The sequence below is a fragment of the Scomber scombrus genome, chromosome 10 (genome assembly GCF_963691925.1).
Source record: "Scomber scombrus chromosome 10, fScoSco1.1, whole genome shotgun sequence".
In the NCBI taxonomy this organism is placed as follows: domain Eukaryota; kingdom Metazoa; phylum Chordata; class Actinopteri; order Scombriformes; family Scombridae; genus Scomber; species Scomber scombrus.
The window spans coordinates 10,593,767-10,604,317 of record NC_084979.1 but is presented as its reverse complement, the minus strand read 5'-3'; the positions used below and the strand labels follow the sequence as shown (position 1 = coordinate 10,604,317).

General features: G+C 39.7%; 1 protein-coding gene across 1 annotated transcript in view; it reads right to left on the bottom strand.

Annotated features, from left to right (window-relative positions):
• Nucleotides 1-8,183: 8,183 nt before the first annotated feature.
• prkar2aa (protein kinase, cAMP-dependent, regulatory, type II, alpha A) overlaps nt 8,184-10,551 on the bottom strand; it is a 122,420-nt gene continuing 120,052 nt past the window's right edge. Inside the window, exon 10 of the mRNA XM_062427394.1 lies at nt 8,184-8,194. The gene's annotated coding sequence lies outside the window, so the exon portion shown is untranslated. The remainder of the gene's footprint in view (nt 8,195-10,551) is intronic.

Here is a 10,551-nt window from a genome sequence, read left to right as displayed (position 1 = left end):
TGTACTATTATTTTAATATATTTATACAAAGATCAGGTTTTTGTTTCTGTTATGTGTTCATTCACAGCAAATTGAGGAGAGTTAAACTGCTGGTGTTCATGAGAACGATGACAAATGTCACTCTATGAAGAGTTAAATGATCTTCTGTGAGTGAAATCTTAACTTTTTGTCTACGAATAGTTGGTGTTAGAACACAGTGTTAAATTGTTTTCTGATAGTATGTTCCCATTATTTCAACTGTCTGAACTGTCTTATTAATGAATCCCCTCTTAACCTGGTGGTAACACCGAGAGAGGTCACCATGGAACGCCATCTGAAAATCAATCTGTTGCGTTACATCAAACCACAAAACAGATATATTTTATATGAAATGTTTTGTAGATTATCACTTCAACAACAAAGGCTAAAAAGTAGCGCCATCACTGTTTTTATCATCACCCCCACCTCTGTGCATCCTCCCTGCACACAGCACCAGAGGAAAAAATACCTCACCTCCAGAATTGTAATTCTGACTGTATCAAAATTTAAGTTGAACTTAAAAACTTTCAATCCCCCAAAAACATGGACAACCGATCAACTCTGAAACAAAAACTAATTTGATTTCCCTGCTTTCTCCTCTTGAGTCCTACCCTTCTATTCTCACCTTTCTTTTCTCTGCTTTACACCCTGAGGCTACATACAGTGTATGAATGTACTGTGTGTATATTCTACTGCATATACTGTTTAATGAAAAGACAGACCAGGAAAGAAAATCAGGGAAAACCTAAGAGAGGGGAATGAAGCCAAGAGACAGACAACTCCATGGAAACAGTGGGTCAGGAAGTACAGTTTGAGGGAGAAATTGGTAAAGAAAAGATGAAATGTGAGCTGACACATAAACCAAAATACATGTCAGTGATATTTAGTGTAAAATATCTCAAGCAGTCACTCAAGTCATTTTTCATTTAACAGTATTCTTTTGCAATTCATCATATCATACATTCCAGTATTTTGCACAGAAACCTGCGGGCATTTGTGTGACAGGGAACATGCCAACACTTGCATGCATGTGTCCTTGTATGTGTGTGTTGGAGGATTTGTACAGTATCTAAGGATGTGTATATATGCTTCTGTTGTTTATGTGTATGCCCGAGCATAACTGTTGCTGTGTATACATTCAGGAATGTGCCCCTCCTTCAGTTTCCCGATGACCTGTACTCAGATACATCCTCTTACTCATCCAGTTCATTTCATCATGGAATGAGCCATGACACTCCATAAACCTTTCACCATGGACAGGACTATAAATCTCACAGTCATAGAGAGGGGTGAACATGATTGATAACAGGGGTGTGGCACTTAGTCAAGTACTTTCACTACAAATCTGTCCCTATAAGTTAGCAGCTGAGAACATTAAGGAGGCCTTCACACTACAATGAAACACCCCAAAGGGCTGCATCGGAGCAGGTGTGTGGTTACGGTTTACAGGTAAAAGCTTGATAAAAACCAAGACGTAGGCCTGAGAGGAGCATATAATAGTGCTGACAACTTGGAGATTGTGTGTGAATCACCGTTGTTCTCATATCAAAGCAAAGTAGTGAGTCACATCTGAGAAATTTGTTTTGTGGATTATGGAGGTTATGGAGTCTAAAGGCTTTGTCGGTATCTGACTGATACGGATATTTACAATTAGTTTGCCAGTTAGTTATTCAGTTAGATTATGGGATGGAAAAGCAGCATACCGTCTGCCAGTCAGGCGTGGTTCATAAATTACAGTGCACAAGGATGCAGCCGCTCTTGTGGTGCAAGAGGTAAGGAAGAGAGACATTGGAGGCATGTGTCACCGTCTTATCTAGCGGGCAGCAAGATTCACAAGATACCGCAAGAATCCTCATGAGACGCTAATTGGTCCAAACCACTGGTGGTTCTCACATGAGCGCATAACTCGAAGCCAGACAAGATGGATTCTCATAATTTTCTGATCTTGAGAATCCAGCTGCCTCACAGGATAATCTCAAACAGTTATTTGAAACCAAGCGAGAGGAAATGTCTCTTTGGTGGAACCTTAAAGAACTCATAGACATCTGAAACATTACAAGGACACACAAATACACACTTTTTTTATTTTGATTTTTTTATGCAAAGGGCCACACGCCAAACATTTGAGATCGATTGGTTTAATTTTTAACAATGCAGTGTAATTTATAATCTTTATGATTATGGTATTTTATATAAAATTTGAATATAAAGCATAAGTATTAACTAAAGCTGTAAAATAAATGTAGTGGAGTAAAAAAAGTACAATATTTCCCTCTGAAATGTAGTGGAGTAGAGGTATCACATTAAATGAAATGTACAAGTACCTCAAAATTGTACTTATAGCACTTGAGTAACTGTACTGTTCTATCACTCACTGCTAGATTATCAAACGTGGTGTGTTTTCATTCATTCTCTCACCTGGATAATCTGGATTTTTAGCAACCTACCATCCTAAAGCTGAACACGTCACAGTCCACTACAGTAAGTCTAATTTCCATGATCATCAACATTCAAAGCAACCATCAATAAGAACCACGTCTTTTTCTTTACCACAGATCCCCTGTGGTATGTTACTGATATGCCTGTATGTGAAGTTTGGGCATGTGTAAAAGACATCACCTGAGAAAGATCGAGTACAACACGAAGTACAAAAGAGATTTATGACACTTTTTTTTGCCACACACACTTAAAAGTACAGGTTGTTTAGGTAAAGTGGGGATCCATTTACACTTCATTTAGGCCACATGCCAATCATCAAACAAAACTTCAATGTCACATTTAAAACCATTGTGAGAGCTAGAAACAAGATCTGGGAAAATACGTCCGTACAGAAGCTGCTTCCAACAGCATGACTGATAAAGGAAAACAGATCCCTTCACACTGTATTCAGGCCAGATGCCAATCACTGATGATATTAGGAAACCTTTAGCTTTGAAGGGCTGCAGATCCTAACAGCAGGTTGGTCTTCAGATTTCAAAAGCAGATGTGAATGAGGTGGCCTCTGGTCTTGAAATCTAATAACTTAATGGAATCAATGTATGAATACAAAGACTATGTAAACACTACCACTAAAGATAAAATGACAAAGTTGTGCTGGAGAAAATATCCATTATTCATCGTTGAAGTCTATTTGACGTGTGTAAGTGTGGTCAATACATCATTTTGAAACTGTAGATGTAGGCAACTATACACTAGCAGCTATGGATTTATCATCAGAGCTTTAAAAAAGAATCAGTTTAGTCACATTAACTGTAATCTCGCTTGTGTGTCTTTTAATGTCTCAAAGCCATGAAAATGTAGAAAATAAGAAATTTGACAGCAAGCAAAAAATGCCCCACACAAACTGACTTTCAATTATAAAAATAAGGAACTGTTTCTTTTTTTCTTGATAAATTACTTCAGCATCAAGCTGTAAAACATGTGATCATGTTGCCTTAACACTAATTATGATTTCACTGTGAGTACTAAAACAATATAACACACAACATGCCTCTTTTGTTCACTTTTGATTGATTTGATTCTTTTTTTTACAGCATACAATATATTTTAGATTAATGTGTTAAATTATGGCCTTAAAAACGCTTATACCCTAATAACCTTATTTTCTAATAACTTACAATTGACAGTATTTAAATAGGTTGCTTTCAAAATATTGTTACACCTCCCCTGCTTTTACATAACGTACAATAAATCAATGATAAAGACCAAGATCTCACAATGAGTTATTTCATTTGAACTGTATTTTGTCACAATGATTTATCTCTTTTTTTTTAATCCCCATCCCTCATCTCATCTCATTTTTCTCTCAACTGAAACTCACAGAGCTCCTGAGGGCATAAAAAACAGTGTGTTAGTTGTAGGAGCACTGGGGCTATTGGCTCACCTGGACAGGTAGAGACCTGCTTGGCTGACAGGAAGACGAGGAGGAGGAGGAAGGACGTGGCTGGGGTTACTTGTGAGCTCATATTGCCCCGGGCAGTGCGGTCGAAACTCATTTCACGTGGACCGAGAGAGAAGGGATGTGGAGGGAGAGGAAACAGGAGTGATGCAGGGTGTAGAGGAATTTGAAAGAGGACATGATCTGATTTGACTTAATGTTGATCAAATCCAGCCTTTAAACAGTGTCCACATTTTATCAATCAAGACAATAAAATGCTTCATGTACAATACCGACAACTACTGAAACGTTTACCAACATGCTGGAAATATTCTTCCATGCTGTTAACTAACCTGTAGTCCCTCAGGTTAACCGGTTGTGTGGTTGTCAGTATATGGTGAGGGGTTAAAGGTCAAAGGTTAAGGGTTAGGGGCCAGAGAGATGAGCAGGGCAGTAAAGAAAGAAATCTGTACATGCCTGCCTCTACGCCCCCAGGGCCTGATATCATGTTTAATCCTTTAACACAGACACAGCATGTGAAGTATACACACAGTGAACACAGCATGACCCACACACATACACACATACACACATACACACATACACACACACACACACACACACTCTATACAAATAGGTACAAATATACATTTTAAAAAGCCCAGACATTAACATGAATTAACATGACCTCTAACATGACAACACTGTACTCACAATCAGTGTGGGTTGGGGGATTTTGAGGGAAAAATGAGGGAAAGTGGAGAAAAAATACAAAAGAGCAGTTGATTATAAAACCAAGTCTGAAGTAAGTCCTGGTTATTTTAATAAAAAAAACTAAATGTTTGTGCTTCAGACACTGTATTCATGATTTTTCTTCAACCATTGTATAAACAGTGTTAAATCAGATTTTCAGTCATTTTTTAATATTATATCTCATATTTACAACTACTATAATTTGTAAGGGACTAACTGAAGACAGTCTTGGCATGTATGTTGAGAATTTTAACTGAACAGGTTCAGGTGATCAAACTGACCTCTGACCTCCACAGTGTCCTCTGAAACGGAATGAGGGACATGGAGACGTCTGCTGGCTGTTGTTGTCAGGGTTTACATGCTAAGAGAACTAGGAGTCCTTGAACACACAAACCTTATGCCCATATGCATGCTCACACACAGACATGTACTATAGAAGCATCCCCCCTTATGTAAAAAAAAAAACTATGCATGCCAATATTAATAATCCCAGTCATAAAATTGGCAAGCTGACACATGTAACATTAACCACAAGCAGGTCATGTAGCTACAAATACATGTTTTAACAAAAAAAGGATTTAAGATCGCTGCCAACAACTCTCATTTAAAATAGGTGTGAAGACATGCCAAACACAAAACATGGTGTCTTTGGTGTCATGGTGTCTAACAAAGACCAAGTTTAGCTGTGTGAGCACTCAAAGGCACCAACCTGCACAGATAAGAGAGGGAAAGGTGGCGAGACAAACAAGTAAACAGACAAAAACAGAAAGACACCCTTAAAACATCTAGGGTGCACAAGGTCAAAGGTCATGGTCTCTCGGTGACCCTGAGGGGCCTGTAAACACTTAGTCTGATCCCCACGACTAAGAAAACAGCAGTGACTGACGAGACAGCAGCACCCTAACCAAGGCAACTGACAGATCGCTACAGTGACTGACAGGCGTTGACATCATCACCACAGTAATTGACACGTGATGATTGACAGGCTGTTAGGAAATGTGTGTGAGGGATGTGATCCATGTTGAGATGGAGAGAGGAAGGATTACGTGCATAATGGCTTCAGGGATTAGTAATCTTATTATGATATCCCTCTGCCTTGATGTGTGATAACACAGTGCTTGACTTCAAGATAGTCTTGAGACTTATAAACTTTTATTACTCTCTTGTGATGACTAATGTGACCTCTAACATGAAGGAGGAATATGTTAAAGGTTAAGAGTGGAGGTTACAATAATCGTATGTTCACCCTGTGAGTGCTAAGATCAAAATCACACCCAACCACAGTGTTTCAGCCAAGAAAAGCTTTACACAGCTGCTTTTCAAGTATCACTTTGGTGTCAACTGCCAATCAAATTTTCTTCCTTAGTATGCGATCACTATGATTACATTTCCTAAATAGTAGTTCCACCAAAATGGAGAAGAAATTAATTATATTCACTGTAAGCAAGCTATTTATATTTGGATGCTGACAGGAATAAACATTTTTAAAGACGCAGCTTGGCACAAATGGATCCATCATTTGAAGTGATAAGCTCCTAAATATGTACTTTTTTTGTTTGTTTTTTGGTTGGGGCAATGCTACATAGACACATGCTACATTAAAACAATGTGATATACTAAATCAAAGGACATAACAGCGATAGGTTTAGGCACATGCTGATAAAGAATAAAGATTAAGGGTCACATGAGTGGAGGTGAACATGAGTCACTGGAAATGTGTATGTGTTGGTGAAAGAGACTGAACAGTGCGTGTGTGCGTGTATTCAATAAGGTGCGGCCGGCTAACTGTATGATGCTACTTCGCCCTCATAGCACACAAACCACAAGCTGGCTCACCTCCACTGGAAATCACTGCCAACGCTTCCCTGGTACTACAAACACAGCCACAGCTGTGAACACACAGACACATACATACACACACACACACACACACACACACACACACACACACACACACACACACACACACACACACACACACACACACACACACACATGGTGTTATTTCATGTATCAGATACTTCTTGCAAATCTGTAATTTGTTGGCAAATACAATAAACAACATAATGACAATATAAATACAGCGCTGTAGTGGTTACTAGTGAAGTGCATATACCATGACTATTCCTGCACTAATGATACAGCAACATGTTATGGCGGTTTCTAAATCTGTGATGCTTGAGTACACTTACTGGTTTCTGGGGGGGGGGGAATAGTATCTGTGCTGCACATCCCCTCTCTCTATCATACCCTCCACCACAGGTTTAAAATTTAAAATTTTATGCATCTGTCTTGCATATCTCTTTCCTCCCTTCTTCCCTGCTCTATCCTTCACTGTCCTCCCGCCTCTCTACAGGCTCCTCCTTTCTTTCCTGTCAAAAAGGGAAATGAGAGAGGGATCATGCCACACAGAAAAGAAAAGGATTATTTGTTGGTTAAAAATCCTTCACGTCTCAACTAATCCTAAGTGTTTAAGTTCTGCTAAGCTCTCCAAAAGACTGGGGAATGACAGGAATGGCTGTGTAGATTTGTGTGTGTGTGTATGGTGTGTATGTGTGTGTGAAATACTTCCTAATTCGAGCCAAGCTCTAATGAAGCTCAGCTGGTGGTTTCATACCTTGCGTCCCAAAACTGACCAATGGCACAGAAGGTCACCGTCCAGCCAGAGTGTGGGCTGATCCAATCAGAGGAAAGTGCAGCAGGGGGTGCGAGGTGGCCAGAGGACATGAGAAGGAAGAGGAGGAGGTGAATTTGTTCCCAAAAAAAAAAAAACCTCCACAAACTCTTATGATGGAGCCTAATCGGATTCAGAGGAGCTTAGCGGGAATTTGCCAAGAGAAATTGTCTTATTATTATGACTTCTTTGTTTAGCGGATGCCTTTATCTTTGGGCTGTATTAGGGGGATTATTCCTTTATTCTGCACTCCGACCCGTAATACTGGGAAACTGTTCCCTTGGTAATTAGGTCTAAGTGCCCTTGTTTAGTTTGCCACAGTACTACAGTACAGTTATTATCCTTAGAATGAAGCGTTATCATGATTTGGTACCCCACGCTAGTTCATAGTTAAGAGGTTAAAGGAAAGGAGGTAGGCTACCTCACTGATTTCTATTGTGACTGTTTTTCAGCAGGAACCTCTCTCACTCTGTGTGGGAAAAGTCTTTTCATTGTTTTCCTACAATGGCTCAGCATTCATTAGTGAAGCCACCAGGCACTGTTAAGAGTGTAAAAATTTGCACGAGGGAGGCAGTGAACAGTGAAAAACAAGCAGGATGAGTGTTAAAAATCTGTAACCATGGGAAATAAAGAAAAAAGGTGGCTTTCCTGTGGGTGGCTCGTTACTGGAATAAAAGCTTTGCAATGACAGCTTACTTGTGTACTTGTGTCATCACATGTTGGGTGGTAAATCATTTCTTGTAAAAAAATTTTGGTTGTTCATTTGATTCACATATCAAAAACTTGCTTTGTTTGCTTATCTCAGAAGCAGCCCTTGAAAACAGAGGTGAGAGTTAAGAGTTAAATGACTATGTTTAGGCTGCGATTTATTTTTGCTGAACTTGACTGCAGTTGCAGAAACAATAAGTGGCCTTCCACTGACGTAGGTAGCCATCAAGAGAATTTCTGTCGTTACTTTGACAGCTGTTTATTTTCATGCTTTGTCTTGTTGAAAACATAAGCAGCTTGACACTCAAGATATGACATGTTATGTGTATCTGTGTGGCTTTTGTTTTAAACTTTCCTTTCAGTGCACTAATCCACCACTACAACATTGTCTGACACCAAGGAGATCCTGGGTGGCTTCCACTTCCAACCAGGGAAGTATTAAATCAGTGTTAGTAAATGGACCTTTAAACCCTGTTTTTCTACTTACAGATGCTTTAGGAAAGCATTAGGCAGTTAGACTGACAGGCAGGCAGATAAGAGGGAATCCATGCTCTTAACTCTGAGACGCAGCAGTGGTGATGATAGTGTAGGCAAGGTTTTACCTTGGTAAGGAGTCTCCTGTCAAAGAATTTGCATAAACCCAGAAAAGGTGTGGACTACATTTCTTGCATTACTGTGGATAAAGACGTTACACCTGCTTTATGATATCAAGTCAAAATATATGCATGTTATGTGGATGCAACACTCACCACACATGACTACATTTTGGACTAAAACATTTATTATTATATATTTTAGACCAGAGATGAGTCAAATTGGAAAAAAGTATTTTTGCCAAAAATGACAGAAAGCAGCCGGTGTTAATACACTAAATCCAAGGTAAAAACCAGGAGGACTGAGAGCTTAGGTGAATGCATTTGCCAAGGAACTGCAGCACACAATGTCACGCTTTCTTAGAAATAACTAATAAAAGAGACATCCCTTCCCCCACAGGAGATCATCCATCAGTCCCAGAGAGAGACAAATAAAATGGAGAAACAAGAGAGTAAAATGGGAGCTGGAGGTGTTGAAGAAGAATTGGGTAATCTAAATTTTAGAGTGCATTTCACACCTGCAGACTGAAACTGGCAGAAAAAGTTACATTTCCTCAGCTGAAGTGTCAAGTCTAGAAAAGGAGTGCATGTATTAAATGTCACCTTATCTCACAATGTAATTTCTTTAAGGAGGAAAGTACTTTTTCATGATTGGTCCCTTTGTTTTTTATGCATTGAAACAAACTTTTGGCAGGCCTGTGTACTGCGTCACATACACGAGAAGCAAAACATACAGAAATCCTCCACAGCATCACTACAGGTCAGACACTCCACAGGGTGTCTTTAAATTCAGTTGCAATGACACAGTTTACATTTCATTTCATATGCATGGCAGACTTGTAAAACTATTCATTTGTTCCACCTACGCAACACATATTAAATGTATATATTTCCCCACCATTTCCCCATGGTAGGTTAATTGTACGATTGAATGATGTTTCAGTAATGCTGATGGGTGCAACCACAGAGTAAGAGGGGGAGAGAAATGGGGTTTCATGGGATAATACCAACCGTCTAAGTGCTTTATCTCATGTCTCATTGTCTCTGAATCCCAAGGACAAACTGCTGCAGGCAAACATGGCTGGTCACAGTCTGTCAGCTAAAGCCTTGTTCACCCTCTAATGACTTTAGATCCAACATCCATCTCTAACCACACCAAGAGGAACACACACACACATACACACACACACACCTTTAATGGTCTGTATGTGCCTTTCCATCCACAACAGGATGCTACACAGAAACAACTGTACACAGCAAACACACAAAGTCACCACCGTCAGTGCTAAATGTGACAATCAGTCTCCAGGTGGTTTTCAGTCTAAATGTGTTGAGGCTAGTAGAGCACAATGAGGACAGGTAAAGACGCACGGCAACAGCTGTTTTGACTCTCTGTCACATTCCTCTTCTCTACACCACTTTTTCTTTCTTCACCTCGCTTCTCCCTCGCTGTCATTATACAACACGTGTCCCCGCCGCCTTTCTCGTCTCTCATGAGGATGCACTGCTGCCTCGGAAACACAGAGAGGGTGTCTAATAAGAAAAAGGTGCAAGATATTTAAATAGTAATCTAGTCGTTGAGTTCATTTTGCTCTGGGTATGAATGCAAAAAACACATTTATTCTCTTTTTAAATCCCTCTTTTCCTCTCTCCTGTTTTTCAGCCAGCGTTTTTCACATCCTTCCTGTGGTTTGACCCTCTCCTCGTTTAACTCCTCTTGGCTCTGTGATAAAGGAAATACCTGTCTTCAGCTGGCACAGGCACTGCAGAGCTGAACACAGTCACACACAATGTCTGCAACAACAGTGAATCTTTGGAGCAGCACTGTTCCAAGGACGGATAGTAATGTTGGTTTGTCAGTCACTCTGTTTTTAATATACTGCTCCAGAGTCACATATCTTAAGCTGACATTTATAATATTATGATCA